This window comes from Sus scrofa, chromosome 15 (genome assembly GCF_054392235.1).
Source record: "Sus scrofa isolate SSC_HxYL_T2T_F1_AM1 chromosome 15, Sscrofa_HxYL_maternal_Yorkshire_Landrace_v2.0, whole genome shotgun sequence".
NCBI classification, from domain to species: Eukaryota; Metazoa; Chordata; class Mammalia; order Artiodactyla; family Suidae; genus Sus; species Sus scrofa.
In genome coordinates this window covers 16,153,142-16,168,708 of record NC_139397.1, presented here as the reverse complement: position 1 = coordinate 16,168,708, position 15,567 = coordinate 16,153,142, and the positions used below count along the sequence as shown (strand labels likewise).

General features: G+C 39.4%; 1 long non-coding RNA gene across 6 annotated transcripts in view; it reads left to right on the top strand.

Annotated features, from left to right (window-relative positions):
* The window catches only part of LOC102159998 (uncharacterized), a 749,988-nt gene that overhangs the window by 356,823 nt on the left and 377,598 nt on the right, over positions 1-15,567 (top strand). For all 6 annotated transcript variants that reach the window (XR_014829074.1, XR_014829069.1, XR_014829057.1 and 3 more), the window contains one exon: positions 11,002-11,191. This is a non-coding gene — a long non-coding RNA (uncharacterized LOC102159998). The remainder of the gene's footprint in view (positions 1-11,001; positions 11,192-15,567) is intronic.

Genomic DNA, 15,567 nt, shown 5'->3' with positions numbered 1-15,567 from the left:
AAAATCATATGATCATCTCAATAAACGCAGAAAAAACATTTGACAAAATTCAACATCCATTCATGATCAAGACCCTCGCCAAAGTGGGTATAGAGGGAACATTCCTGAACATAATCAAAGCCATTTATGATAAACCCACAGCAAATATAATACTCCATGGGGAAAATCTGAAAGCCTTCTCACTCCAATCTGGAACAAGACAGGGATGCCCACTCTCACCACTGCTCTTCAACATCGTTTTGGAAGTCTTAGCCACAGCAATTAGACAAACAAAGGAAATAAAAGGCATCCATATAGGAAGAGAAGAGATCAAACTGTCACTGTATGCAGATGACATGATACTATACATAGAAAACCCTAAGGACTCAACCCCAGAACTCCTTGAACTGATCAATAAATTCAGCAAAGTGGCAGGATAGAAGATTAACATTCAGAAGTCAGTTGCATTTCTGTGTACCAGCAATGAAACTTTAGAAAAGGAATACAAAAATATGATACCTTTTAAAATTGTACCTCACAAAATCAAATACCTCGGAATACACCTGACCAAAGAGGTAAAGGACCTATATGCCGAGAACTATAAAACTTTAATCAAAGAAATCAAAGAAGATGTAAAGAAATGGAAAGATATCCCATGTTCCTGGATTGGAAAAATCAATATTGTAAAAATGGCCATCCTACCCAAAGCAATCTACAGAGTCAATGCAATCCCTATCAAATGACCCATGACATTTTTCACAGAACTACAACAAACAATCCAAACATTTATATGGAACAACAAAAGACCCAGAATCGCCAAAGCAATCCTGAGAAACAAAAACCAAGCAGGAGGCATCACTCTCCCAGACTTTAAGAAATACTACAAAGCCACAGTCATCAAAACAGTGTGGTACTGGTACCAAAACAGACAGACAGACCAATGGAACAGAATAGAAAACCCGGAAATAAACCCTGACACCTATGGTCAATTAATCTTTGACAAGGGAGGCAAGAACATCAAATGGGAAAAAGAAAGTCTATTCAGCAAGCATTGCTGGGAAACCTGGACAGCTGCAGGCAAAGCAATGAAACTAGAACACACCCTCACACCATGCACAAAAATAAACTCCAAATGGCTGAAAGACTTAAATATACAACAGGACACCATCAAACTCCTAGAAGAAAACATAGGCAAAACACTCTCTGACATCAACATCATGAATATTTTCTCAGGTCAGTCTCCCAAAGCAATAGAAATTAGAGCAAAAATAAACCCATGGGACCTCATCAAACTGAAAAGCTTTTGCACAGCAAAGGAAACCCAAAAGAAAACAAAAAGACAACTTACAGAATGGGAGAAAATAGTTACAAATGATGCAACCGACAAGGGCTTAATCTCTAGAATATACAAGCAACTTATACAACCCAACAGCAAAAAAGCCAATCAATCAATGGAAAAATGGGCAAAAGACCTGAATAGACATTTCTCCAAAGAAGATATACAGATGGCCAGCAAACACATGAAAAAATGCTCAACATCGCTGATTATAAGAGAAATGCAAATCCAAACTACCATGACATAACACCTCACCCCAGTCAGAATGGCCATCATTAATAAATCCACAAATAACAAGTGCTGGAGGGGCTCTGGAGAAAAGGGAACCCTCCTGCACTGCTGGTGGGAATGTAAACTGGTACAGCCACTATGGAGAACAGTTTGTAGATACCTTAGAAATCTATACATAGAACTTCCATATGACCCCGCAATCCCACTCTTGGGCATCTATCCGGACAAAGCTCTACTTAAAAGAGACACATGCACCTGCATGTTCATTGCAGCACTATTCACAATAGCCAAGACATGGAAACAACCCAAATGTCTGTCGATAGATGATTGGATTCGGAAGAGGTGGTATATATACACAATGGAATACTACTAAGCCATAAAAAAGGATGACATAATGCCATTTGCAGCAACATGGATGGAACTAGAGAATCTCATAGTGAGTGAAATGAGCCAGAACGACAAAGGCAAATACCATATGATATCACTTATAACTGGAATCTAATATCCAGCACAAATGAACATCTCCTCAGAAAAGAAAATCATGGACTTGGAGAAGAGACTTGTGGTTGCCTGATGGGAGGGGGAGGGAGTGGGAGGGATCGGGAGCTTGGGCTTATCAGACACAACCTAGAATAGATTTACAAGGAGATCCTGCTGAATAGCATTGAGAACTTTGTCTAGATACTCATGTTGCAACAGAACAAAGGGTGGAGAAAAAAAATGTAATTGTAATGTATACATATAAGGATAACTTGATCCCCTTGCTGTACAGTGGGAAAATAAAAAAAATAAATAAATAAAAATTAAAAAAAAATCTTAGCAAGTTTTGGACAATTTATAGTTGGTCTAGATTGTTCATAATCCTCATGTGCAAAAAGATTCCGTGTGATTTCTTTGAAATAAAGGCTCATTAGCAGCAAACAATCCCACCAAGTTACATTTCACTGGATGCCTAAAGGCTTTAGTGTTTATCTTTCCAAATAAGTTTCAGAGCCCAGAGCTTGCGTTTCACATGGGTCCTACTTGTCTCAAGTTCTCACACAAGTTTCCAACCCCATCAAGAAAACTAACATGGTCAGAAAATCCTTGGCAATTTATCCTTTTGAAAAGGTAAAGTCTGTCTATTTGAAAATGAAAGAAGCCCAAACAGCCTATGTTAACCCATAAGCAAGATAATTTAAGTGCCTGTGTGTGGAAAATTTCCAATTCGGAACTGCTTGGGGTTCCCACACGGTCAAGATTAATGTCATTCCGTTCTGACTGGCTCTTCCTGTCCCCACGGGTGGAAGTGGGTTTGGAAACATGTTGGATGAAGAAATTTCCCAGTGTATCACAGTTACCAAACCAGCTGTGCAAGGTCATTTTTACACGGATAGAGTTGAAATGTTACAGATTTCTGACAGGCTTAATTACTGTACCTATCTTGTGAGCTCTGGGATCTAGGCCAGATTACAGAAAATATGGGAAGTTTTCTGGATGGTGGATAAGGATGCTCATGTGTATTGTAAAGAATTTTGGTCTAGGACTTAGTTCCAAATCGATGTCAGCGCAAACACAGACACCGGGCCTTTGTTGTTTATCAGAACATACATAGTAATAACAATTAACTACAATGTTTAGAGAGTTGGGGGTTTGGGTTTCCATTTAATTTAATTTTCTGGTTGACTTGAGATTAAACAAACACTTTTTCTATTCAAGCCTTTGGAAAGGGGAAGGAAGGAAATAACATTTATTGACTATTGTGGCAAATATAATGCTAGCTTTTAAAAAATATGTTATCTTCACGCTAAGCCTATGAAGCATGTATTATTTAAAAAAAATTCATATGAGGAAGAAGTCTCAGAAAGGTTAAGTTGCTCAAATGACAAAGCTAGCATTCAGAAACGTAAAATTAAAACCTAAGTTGGTCTGCTTTCAAAAGACCATGTCTGCCTATTATTTTAACACCATGACATTCTATTTCTTTCTACGTGTAGATTTAAAACAATGAGCATGTTTCAATTTTTCTTAAATCAGTGTTTTTTGGCATCTATTATTTTATTTCTTTTAAGTAATTTTTAATAGTTATTCCCCCAATACAATTTTTTTTCTACTTTACAGCATGGTGACCCAGTTATACATAACATGTACACATTCTATTTTCTCACATTATCATGCTCCATCATAAGTGACTAGACATAGTTCCCAGTGCTACACAGCAGGATCTCATTGCTAATCCATTCCAAAGGCAATAATGTGCATCTGTTAACCCAAAGGACCCCATCCATCCCACTCCCTCCCCCTCCTCCTTGGCAACCACAAGTCTACCCTCCAAGTTCATGATTTTCGTTTCTGTGGAAAGGAAAAGAAATTGTGCCTTATATTAGATTCCAGATATAAGTGATATCATATGGTATTTGTCTGTCTCTTTCTGACTTACTTCACTCAGGATGAGAGTCTCTAGGTCCATCCATGTTGCTGCAAATGGCATTATGTCATTCTTTTTTTATGGCTGAATAGTATTCCATTGTGTATATCTACCACATCTTCCGAATCCAGTCGCCTGTTGATGGACATTTCGGTTATTTCCACATCTTGGCTTTGTGAATAGTGCTGCAATGAACATGCAGGTGCATGTGTCTTTTTCAAGGAAAGTTTTGTTGGGATATATGCCCAAGAGTGGGATTGCTGGGTCATATGGTAGTTCTATGTGTAGTTTTCTAAGGTACCTCCATACTGATCTCCATAGTGGTTGTACTAGCTTACATTCCCACCACCAGGGCAGGAGGGTTCCCTTTTCTCCACACCCTCTCCAGCATTTGTTACTTGTGGACTTATTAATGATGGCCATTCTGACTGAAGTGAGACAGTATCTCATGGTAGTTTTGATTTGCATTTGTCTAATAATCAGATGCTAATCTTTGGACTTACTATTAAAGATGGAAAAGTGAATTCTATGTAATAATGCCTTCCAGAGACTTTCAGTAGCAAAGGCATTACTTAGTACTAAATACTTAGAATACAAAGTGTTGATTTCTGTGAAATAGTCGTTTTTACAGTATTTTGGGGACAAGATAATGAGAGTTACTTATTAATAGCTATGGGTGGGAGCATGGCCTCAAAAAGTCTTCAGAAAGAAGGCAATTTGAGCTGTAAGGAAAGGGTACCAGTGGGCATGTGATGGTACAGTGCCATGAAAGTGCACAGCACACTTGAAGCTCTGCAAGTGGTTTAGTACAGTTAGAGGATCAGAATGGGGACATATGCGACACTGATGGAAAGTGAGCCTGGAAAGGGAAGGGAGGAGACATGGCACCTATGTTATATCATATGGTCTGAGTTGTGCTGTGCAGGTGATAGAAACTGAAAGTGTGGGAGTTCCTAGGCTAGGGGCTGAATCAGAACACCTACACCGCGGCCACAGCAGCAAGGGATCTGAGCTGTGTCTGCCACCTCAACCGTGGCTCGCAGCAGCGCCAGATCCTCGGCCCACTGAGTGAGGCCAGGGATTGAGCCTGCATCCTCGTGGATGCTAGTCAGGTTCTTAATCTGCTGAGCCACAATGGGAAATCCCAGAAAACAAGTTTTAATTCCTTTCTGTTTTTGGTATCTTCCTCCTTGTTTCTCCAAATACCTGGCCACTGAAAATGGGGGGTGACTATGAGAGAGAACACTTCCTAAACACAAACGCAATTTGGGGGAGGATGAGCCTTCATTAAGATATGAGTCTGAAGTTTGACTTAGCCAAAATTGGAGATGGAAACTTTAAAATTACATTTTTCATGCCTTAATAGTGAAAAGATGGCATTAAATTGCTACATTAATAACACATTTTTGTTCAAAAACTCCAAATATATTTCTAGATTCACATTTCCAGTTAACTTTGCTAGAGAATATAGTAAGCCATTTGTTTATTTTGGGGCGATTTAGTGTGTGTGGATTCAGAATTGCACCAGAATCGATTAGTGAATTATAAACCAGTTCTGTTTCCTACATCTTAACTGGCTTAGACAAGCTAGACCATGTGAAGTTTTCTCATATGCTAAACATAATATTGACCTGATACATCTGTTTGAGAAATAATCAGTGAATATTTCTTAAAAATACTGTATAAGTAAAAAAAAAAAAATCTGGGAAAATTACCTAGGTCCATGTTGTTTACAGTAGTTTTATAGTACAGAAAAAAAGAAGAAAGAAAAGAAGAGAGAGAAAGAAAGGAAGAAAAAAAAGAAAAAAAAGTCTGCAGGCTGTGCAACAGTGCACCAGATCCATCTAAAAATGAATGGATGAAATTTCCTTTCACTTTGTAAACTGTCTGATTGTGATACATCTAGATATGTGAAAGATTTTTAATGTTTTTTTTTTACTAGAGGTTCCTAAACATTAAATTTTAAAAAAGCATTAAGCTGATATTTTTAAAGCTATGTATTTTAATAGGGTAATCATTATTTTACAAGATATCTACTATGTGCCCAACACATCAGATACTGAAAGAAATAAAAAAGATGTGGTACATGTAAAAAAAAAAAAAAAAAAAAAAGAAAGAAAGAAACTGAATGTGGAGAGACTTCAGATACGCATATAATATGATCTCTTCAAAATGAAGGGAAACCATTTAAAGTTATTTAGAAGACTCCAAAAACTTGGTGAAGGATTACCAGTTGAAGAGAGAGGAGGCTTCCAGTTTTAAATGAAGACCCCACACATCATCAAAATCGTCTGCAGGAACCCAGGTGCCTTGGGAAGAGTGACAGGTGTAGAACAAATGATACAGGATTGAATCTCACTGCCTCCCAGGCATACTCTAAAAGTTAAATTTTAAAAACCTGTTCTTGAGTTAGGGACTTGATATTTGTTTTTCTAATAAGTGAGGAGTGTAGAAATATCTTTAGATACTGTAAATTTCAAAAATTATTTGCTGTTATTTCTCCTGAAGCTGTCATTTCAATCCCCCACAAAAGTGGATCCTCGTCTTGGCTATTGTGTGAACAGAGCCGCAATGAACATGCGGGTGCATGTGTCCTTTTTAAGGAAAGTTTTCATATGCCAAAGAGTGGGATTGCTGGATCATATGGTAGTTCCATGTATAGATTTCTAAGGTTCCTCCATACTGTTCTCCACAGTGGCTATACCAGCTTACATTCCCACCAACAGTGCAGGAGGGTTCCCTTTTCTCCACATCCCCTCCAGCATTTGTTATTTGTGGACTTATTATTAATGATGGACATTCTGACTGGGGTTAACAGATGCAAATTATTGCTTTTGGAATGGATTAACAATGAGATCCTGCTGTGTAGCACTGAAAACTATGTCTAGATACTTACAACACAGCACAACAATGGGAGAAAAAATAATATATACATGTATGTGTAACTGGGTCCCCATGTGGTACAGTGGGAAAAAAAAGTGTGTTGGGGGAAATAACAATTAAAATTTTTTTAAAAAAGTGGATCCTATTCTTTTTCTTAACAGGAGGAAGGTAAGGAATGGCCATACTGGGGGGTTTGGGGAGAGGTCTAAAAAAACTTGCCACAAGTTTTTTTATTTCTTTGAAGTCATTTTATTTAAGCCACGTGAACCATATATTCTGCTCCATTATATATTCATTTATAAAAATTTAAAATATTTTGTTAATTTCTTCACTTTTCTCCAAAATTCTTGAATAAATCTGAAATGCCAGGAAAACATACCATGTTTAGCAAGTAAATTCTTATTTTGTCTGGCATAACCCTACTTTACATGGAGAATCAGGTACGACCCTATTTTGTTAGCCAAAGGCAGGCAGCCCATTCATTTAGGAAATTAATAAATGGATCCTCATTTTTAAAATCAATATGAAGTAAGTAGTCTTTCCCAAACTTTATTCACAAGAATCACATTAGTTGTGAAAAAGGAAAGTCAGAATCCATGGAGACTATTTTAACATAAAATGTTCATGGAACTAAGATTTTTTTGAAAACAAACAAACAAATAAACAAACCTAAGTGACTGTCATTGTTCTCCAGTGCGCACACTGAGACACTCAATTTCGCTGAAACTCTAGACTATGGGCAATACCATGTGGCCCGTGGTCCCTATTATCTTCCACTGCGATGTCTTGCACACTAAGCCTGCAGCTGCCTAAATCCCACATCCCTGCACTAATAGATATAACACAAAAAGGCACTCAGGTAAAAGAGCCAGAAATTTCACATCCTCTGGGCTGTAGGTATTAATGAACTCACACTTAGAGCCACTACACAATGGAACTGCAGTATATTATGAGAGCAAATTTTGCTATATGAAAGAATACTCTTTTTCTTTTTTTTTTTCTTTTTACAGCCACACCTGCGGCATATGGAAGTTCCCAGGCAAGGGGTTGAATGGAATTGGAGCTGCAGCTGCTGGGTTACACCACAGCCACAGCAGTGGTGAATCTGAGCCACATCTGTGACCTATGCCACAGCTTGTAGCAATGCCAGGTCCTTAACCTACTGAACAAGGCCAGGATTGAACCCACATCCTCACAGATACTTTGTTGGACCCTTTACCCACTGGGCCACCACAGGAACTCTGAAAGAATATTTTAAAGCATATAGAAGTATAAGTATTTTATAAAATAGTGCTGAAGTTAAAAAAGGCAAAGACAATAAAAAAAGAAAGACAATCTAAAAATAAGTGGTTATGGGGTACCTTCCAAAATCTGTTAAGCTGAGTCTTCCATAATCACTTCAGTCATTTAAGGAGTGTGAAAGGAACTAACTGTCAGTAAACGCCCACTGTATAACAGATAGAACCAGTAATGAGGTATAGATATTTTCCCACTTTTCCCAAAGAGAAGACAAAAACTTAGTGAGGAAGGTTGAATAGTAAAGTTAAACAAAAGAGTACTGGAACTCCTCCAAACTTACAAGGCTTTCTCTGGAAGCACTGTTACCTGCTTGTAATGCAGCACTTGGCAACATTCACATCTCTTTGCCACAGCCTGGAACTCTAAAGAAAGTCTCCTCATCCACAGAAGACAAAGGTGAGATGACAGATAATCTGGGGGAAGCCATTTGTCATTGGAGATGACAGCAAGGTCTCAGGAAAGAGGAACATATGATGCCACTCATATGACTTAAACTAGCACGGGCACCACCCTGCACCATCTCACCCCACGCCCAGTGTCATGGCTCTGCTCTAGGGGCTGGAGATGCAAACATATCACTCCCTCTAGATCACCAACCAACGAGTTATCAGGATTCCGGCTGGCTTTCAGAATGGACTAAAATAATTAAGGACCATGTATTTCCATGTCAGATTCTCAATCCCATTTCAGTATTGGAATAGGCTGAAATAAAACCGGAAGAAAAGACCCACATATCTTCTTGTTGACGTGTTAAGTCTTTCAGGAGAGCATGTAGCCCAGTGCCTTGCTGGCTTTCTGAGCACTGGGCTTAGTCCCATGGAGAAAAAAATGCCAAGACCTTGCAGGCTGAGGGTGCATCTTTTAAAGAATTTGCAGTGTTAGTGGTTTTATTCTAAGCAAACTTCCTAGCCCCAGAGGGCTGGCAAGCTGGGACATGCTAGGGTAATGACTAATTGGTCACACCCAAATGCCTTTGCTTCCTGCCTTGAAAGTAAAATCTTGCTGTTACATGACTAAGTAGCCTTGAAGCTCAGGGATACACCTGGGATCTAAGTCATGCAAGCCACATGCCCTTTTAATAAAACTGACAAGCAGAGCTGCAATGCTCACAGGTTTCTTTCTCAGGCCCTCTTGCTGCTGGCAGGGCAATCTTTGATGCTGAAGTCACATCCATTTCTTTTACCCCGGAGAAGAGATGTGGTGGCTATCCTTTGAGTCGCTGGTCTCAGTTCTCTCATGTTATAGCACCATAACAAATGACTGTCTGTCATTTGGGCAGGAAACATCTTCAGGGAAATGGGGAACTGGCTTTTTCACACTAGCACTTTATGGTACTTCAAAACCAATTACAGATGGAACCCAAAAGTACAGTTTTCTCAGTTTCTGATATGCTTTGCTAGATTCTGCCAGGCTCAGTGGAAACATTTCAGTCCTGAATGTCAGAGGAATGAAGCAAAATGAGACCTACCCATCATTCACTCCAACATAAGGAGGACCTTTCAGGAACTACACTGACAGTTCATGCAACTCTGAATCCAGGGACCTTTAGAAACTCAGCAGCAGTTTGATACATATGGAGAACAGGAGGCCCAGGTTCTAGTTCTAGCAATGTGAACAAGCCAGTGTTTGCCCTTATGAAATAGGAGGAGGAATTAGGTACTGCAAATATATTTTTGATAAAATTTCCAAGATTCTGACAAAGAATCTTGTGTTGTGTGTTGGAGAAAGAACAGGATCAATAACAAGGAGCAAATAATATCTGTCGTGCAAACCTGGTGCTGCACTGAATCTTCTCAGTAGCTGTATGAGGCAGGGTTCATTGTCCCCATTTTACAGATGGAAAAAGACCTGGAAACATTGAAGAGGCAGCCTGCGGTCACATTTAATCAGTAGCAGAGCAGAGATTCAACCCATATCTGTCTTGTTCCAAAGTCCACCTCACTGCATGGCCTCCCACCTGGCACGTGCGCGCGCGCACACACGCACACACACACACACACACACACACACACACACACACAAGCTGTAAGGCCCTGTGCTCATTACTTTCTTTCTTTGGACCTTAAAGCTCTTTTATTCTGCCCTGACAGGACCTAAAGGGTGCACAGGAAGCATATCAAGTGTAGGGAGAGGACTGGGAGGAGATAAGGGAGAAATGTTTAGCCTTTGCTTCCCCCACTCTCTTCCTCCTCTCCCAGAATAGTTCAACTATGAGGTATTTATATATTGATCCTCTTAGTGAGTTTTTGTTTTGTTTTTTGTTTTTTTAGGGCCTCACCTGTGGGATATGGAAGTTCCCAGGCTAGAGGTCAAATTGAAGCTGCATCTGCCGGCCTATACCACAGCCATAGCAAGGGGGAGTCCAAGTCGTGTCTGAGACCTACACCACGGCAACACCAGATCCCCAACCCACTGAGCAAGGCCAGGGATCAAACCCACATCCTCATGGACACTAGTCAGGTTCATTACTGCTGAGCCACAATGGGAGTTCTGAGATTTTTTTTTTTTTAAATGATACCACTACTTGAAAAAAGGAAAGAAGGGAGGGAAGGAGAAACAAAGCAATGAAGGAAAGAGGAAGAAATAAATGAAACTGCAAGCTACAAGTGACTTTTTTATTTCATCTCTTAGGATTTTCAGAGCTTAAGCACTCCTTAAAGTGGCAAATCTAAAAGAGAGTTCACGTTTGTAAACTATTTAATAAACTGCTTCATGAGCCAAGTTGCGCTCGTCAACTTTTATGCTTCAGTAGCACAAATCCTCAAAGCTCAGTGGCTTACAGCAACTAATGTTTATTACTTCTCACTCATATTACTAGCCCTACACAGATTGACAATGGCTATGTTCCACGGTGTTTTCATTTCAGGACCCCAAATGAAGGAGAAGCTCCTATCCAGGACATGAGCTTTTGTGCCAGAGAAAAAGGACCAATGGTAGACCCATGAGATGCCACGTCAATCTTCTGTGCTTGATTCCACTCTGGTTTCATTGATTTAAACAAGTCACACAGCCAAGCCCAACAGCCAAACATCGAGAGATATTACCTTCTTAACAAGGTGAGGAGGCAGCCAATAATTTGGAACAATATAACTTTTCTCACCTGACTTACCTTTCATGATTTACTATATCCTCTAGTCACAAATGTTTATTTCTGTACCTTCCTTGAATGAAATACATGTTCCCTCTCTCCAAGAGAGAGACTATAAAGTCCACTCCAATCCAATCACAGCAAGAGGCTCACTATCTAACATTTGATGATTTCATCTAAATCGGGGAAAGGTGGGGGTTTTTTGATCCAGAGCCTACAAAGTTAAAATAAGTCACCTGCCCACGCCCTGTCACAATACACGATAGTTGAATAAGGGATAGAATAACCATAAGAAATTGTCTCACTGAGAAAGCAGAAAGGTTGGTGACACACAGCAGTCACTGGGCTACAGCAATTCTGAGGTCTTGCTGGTCAGACTTTTCAAGTACCACCTTCCTGGGCACAGGGAATGTTCCTTGATTAAGCTCTTGGTCTGCTCCCTTCCAGGAGCTCCCTACCATTTACTCCATGGGGTCTTGGCTTCACTCTCCAAGAGGGTCGCTCTTTTTCATGATGATTCTGGCCATATACGATGACAATGTTGGAAATGTGCCTTTGGGAGCTGGTTGTGTAGCTTTCTCTGCCTGATTCCTACTGTGAAAGTTGGGACCGCAAAGTTGGTTTTAATCTCAAACAGTCAAGAGTCTATTGCATTCCAGGTTGATAGCTCTTTTGATAGTACAATTCTCCCTAAAACTTAAGTGGATATTTATCTGTTTGACTTCAGACAGTACCATGTACAAACAGCCATACCTATAATTCTTGTAGAGTCTGACCTTCCTCTTATTAAACCTTATGGTTTAACTACAGCAAATAACTGGGGACAATGATACAATGCTTCCATGGAGAATAAGAAATAAAGGTCCAGAAAGTCACATGGACAATAAAAGCACTGCAGTCTCTTTACAGGTCTATATGAAGTTTAGAATAATGATGAAAGCCTATATATGTACAGGGTCAAATTTAGATTCCTCAACAGTAGACTGATTCTTAGGGTATGTGCCAGTCTGTGTCCCTTTCTCTGATAATTAATATTGATCTACTGCCCTGTCTCTGTGCCCTTCTCAGAGTTTGCCTCAAATGCTCTTAATGAGAGGGTGGCTTGCTGTGTAGGCTATGTCCCCTGTTCAAAGTTTATTGGGTCAAGGTCAGACACCTAAACTGAGGAACTAATCAAATTTCTTTCTGAGAATTTGGTTTGGGACTCAGAGACTCTAGCTAACCTCTGCTGGAGATCTGAGCAAGGAGGCCATCACTCAGGCTATATTATCCTGGGAACAGAGACAGTGATAGTCTTGAGGGAGAGAGAAAAAAAAACAGAAAGAGAGAGAGAGAGGCAATAATAAAACATATACACTGTGGGAAGCAGAGAAATGTGTCTGCCCTTAGGATCTATGACATAGTCCTTTGCAGAAAATTTTTCTTTGCCTGAGATATTTTAAGTGAGTTTCCATAGCTTGCCACCAAATAATCATTCATACCTCCTGGTTAAACAAATTCAATATTCTTCAACCAATCCTTCCTGAGTTTCTATGAACATGATACTAAGAAAGAAAGAATTCCCAAAGAATAACAAGATGAATATGACACAGTGACAGTACTTAGGGTATTTATAAGCTTTTAAGAGAGCTAAGAACACAAATTCTCATAAGGAAGATAATAATAGAAGCACATAAAATATTGTGGCAATTAAAAAGGGATCATGATCACATATGATTAGGAGAATCAGAATTTTTTATGGAAAAATGTCCAATGAGATACAGCTATAGGATGGACAAAATCTGAGGGGCAGATTTGATAGAAAGCTTCAGGCAGAGTAAATGGCATAAGTAGAGGCCTGGACTAAGGAAATTTGGTGGTGCACTATTTCTCTGGAGCACAGGAAACATATTGGGAAGAGGAGGCAAATACCTGGCAAGATAGTCTGGGATATTGTTACAAAGGATGGTAGATACAAATATTTATCGACTTATTTATGCAGTGAATAGAATCCCACAGAAGGAAATGATACAATCATTTGGAAATGTGGCCCAGCAGCAATGTGTATAGTAGGTCTGCATGGGAAAGAAACTATATACAAAAAAATTAATAAGGTATTGAAAGAAGTCCTAATGTTTTGAATAAGATAGTCTATGTGTTAGCAGGAAGGAAGTATGTATAACTGGAAAGATAGTGCACTTGGAAGTTGGAGGGCCATGCATCCGAGCAGATATGACCACAGTGAGAACAGGGATTTGAACAGCAAAAAGCTTTCAATTCTTTCAAAGGAAATAAGGACAAGGATGAGACGCTGGAGGGAAAAGGCGTTTGGACTGATAAATTAAATATACCATGACATCCAGGTTAAGATAGGTGTCTGGTAAGACACTAGATATCATGAAATTCTAGATTTTTAACGTAAGAGAATGCTTAGAAATCATTCTGTCAACCCCTTCATTTTATAGACAAGAAAACTGAGGTCTAGAGTAATTCTTATTGCCTTATCCCAAATGACGAAGTTTATGATCTGGGCATTCTGTTGATAGAGAGTTAAGGAGTGAAAATCCAAGCTTAATGGCTCCAACAAATATCCAGACTGAGTGAGAGGAGCAAAACGTGGCTATGTAACAACTCTCCATTTGCCAGTCTGTGTGGGAAGTGTGTAAATGCCGGTCATTGGCAACATGGCGCGCCTGCTGTGTGCTAAGTACCCCACTAAATACTGTGCAACGCTTCAAAGGACATGAACAATACAGACACCATGTGCCTGGGGAAGCGCAGGCTCTAATTGGGAGGGCAGGCCAACTCTGTGAGAGCAGCCCTCACTGAGGGGTTCCAACCTAGTGTGCAAACAGAGAGACCTGGAGCTCTTGGGATTAATCAAGGAAGAATTGTTCAAAGTGTTTCTAATCCAAACAGACAAAAGGAGAGACGTTATTATGTCTTAATAACAAAACCAAGATTCATCATGTCGTAAATTCTACCCAGGATCTTACTGTCAGAAGTTGGAAGTGACTTGCTTTCTTCATTGAGGATGGTTAGGTTCTGTTTACTGAATTTACATTCAGGAAAGCTAGTTGTTCTGAATATGTTCTGGGGATACCTACAACTTTTCAAATTAAAAAATAAGAATGCGTACAATAAACATCATATATTATCTGTGATCCTTAGGTTTTAGGGACTGCTAAACTGTTTTAATAAGAAATTGAATTTTTAAGGCGGAAGTAGAAAAAGAAGTATTAATTATAATTACATTTTATTAATATCTATGCACATGCTATTTTAAAATAACTTTTAAAGCTACTTCTTTGGGAGATTTGACTGTGATACAAGACTGGTTGAAATATGCATTAAACGTCTTAAATTACAAATGAAAACTACTTTGAGCAATGCAATAGTAGCAGCATCCTTGGAAGATCTGGGATAATTCCTAGAATAACACTCAACTTTTCCATCTTGTCTCCTCTGACCCTCACCATATTCAAAAGGACAAAAGAAGGCAAGATAGGTTTTTTAAAATTCTCAGCTGTGGCCATGTAGGCACTCTTCCTGCCTGTTGGTGATTATTTTGACCTATTTATATGCAAACGAAGAAGGTCCCTGTCCACTTTAATTTGGAAATCTTGCTTTGACAGCTGGGATTTTGCCTTCTTTATCAGGCAGCACATTCCTATTCCTAAGATTTCAGCAACTAGGTGGAACTTGCCCCCTCCTTAAGGCAGCCCCTTCAAGGTCCACATTGGAGGGCCTGAGGATAAATGCCTCATACAGCATTACCGCTGTTAGGTGGCAAGTAGGAAGCCAAGTTTTCTCTCAGAGACAAAGCTTTTCAAGGCACCCACGTTTTTAAGAGACACACAGATGGTGCTACTTAAGACCTGAATAGGGCATTCTCTGCATTCCACAATGCATTTCTTTCAGAAGCAGCATTTCCCATCCTGCGGGTTATCAGGATGTCAAAAATGTTTGGGCCAGAAACACCTACATAAACTCCCACACAAAAAGAAAAACATGTTTTCAGAGCACAGTTTTCAGTCAAATACATTTTAAGGCCGTTTTCTTTTTTTCTGATACTAATGACTCATTTTCTGCATAGGGAAAAAAACCTCTCCTCACAAAGGTTAGTGTCAAAATATCAAGGTAGGCCTGCCAAACAGAGGATCTCCACCATGAAACACCTTTCTACTTTGGCGGAAAGATTTGAGGCTAGAGAATAGCATGCAACATCTCCAAGGTCACCTGGAGGTAACACGAAGAGAATTATTTTTTTCTACTGTCATAAAAGAAATTGCATTGACATATATCCAAAAAGGAGTCAGCTTATGGAAAGGTAGCAAAGGCTGTGGTGGTTATATTTTGGCTGTA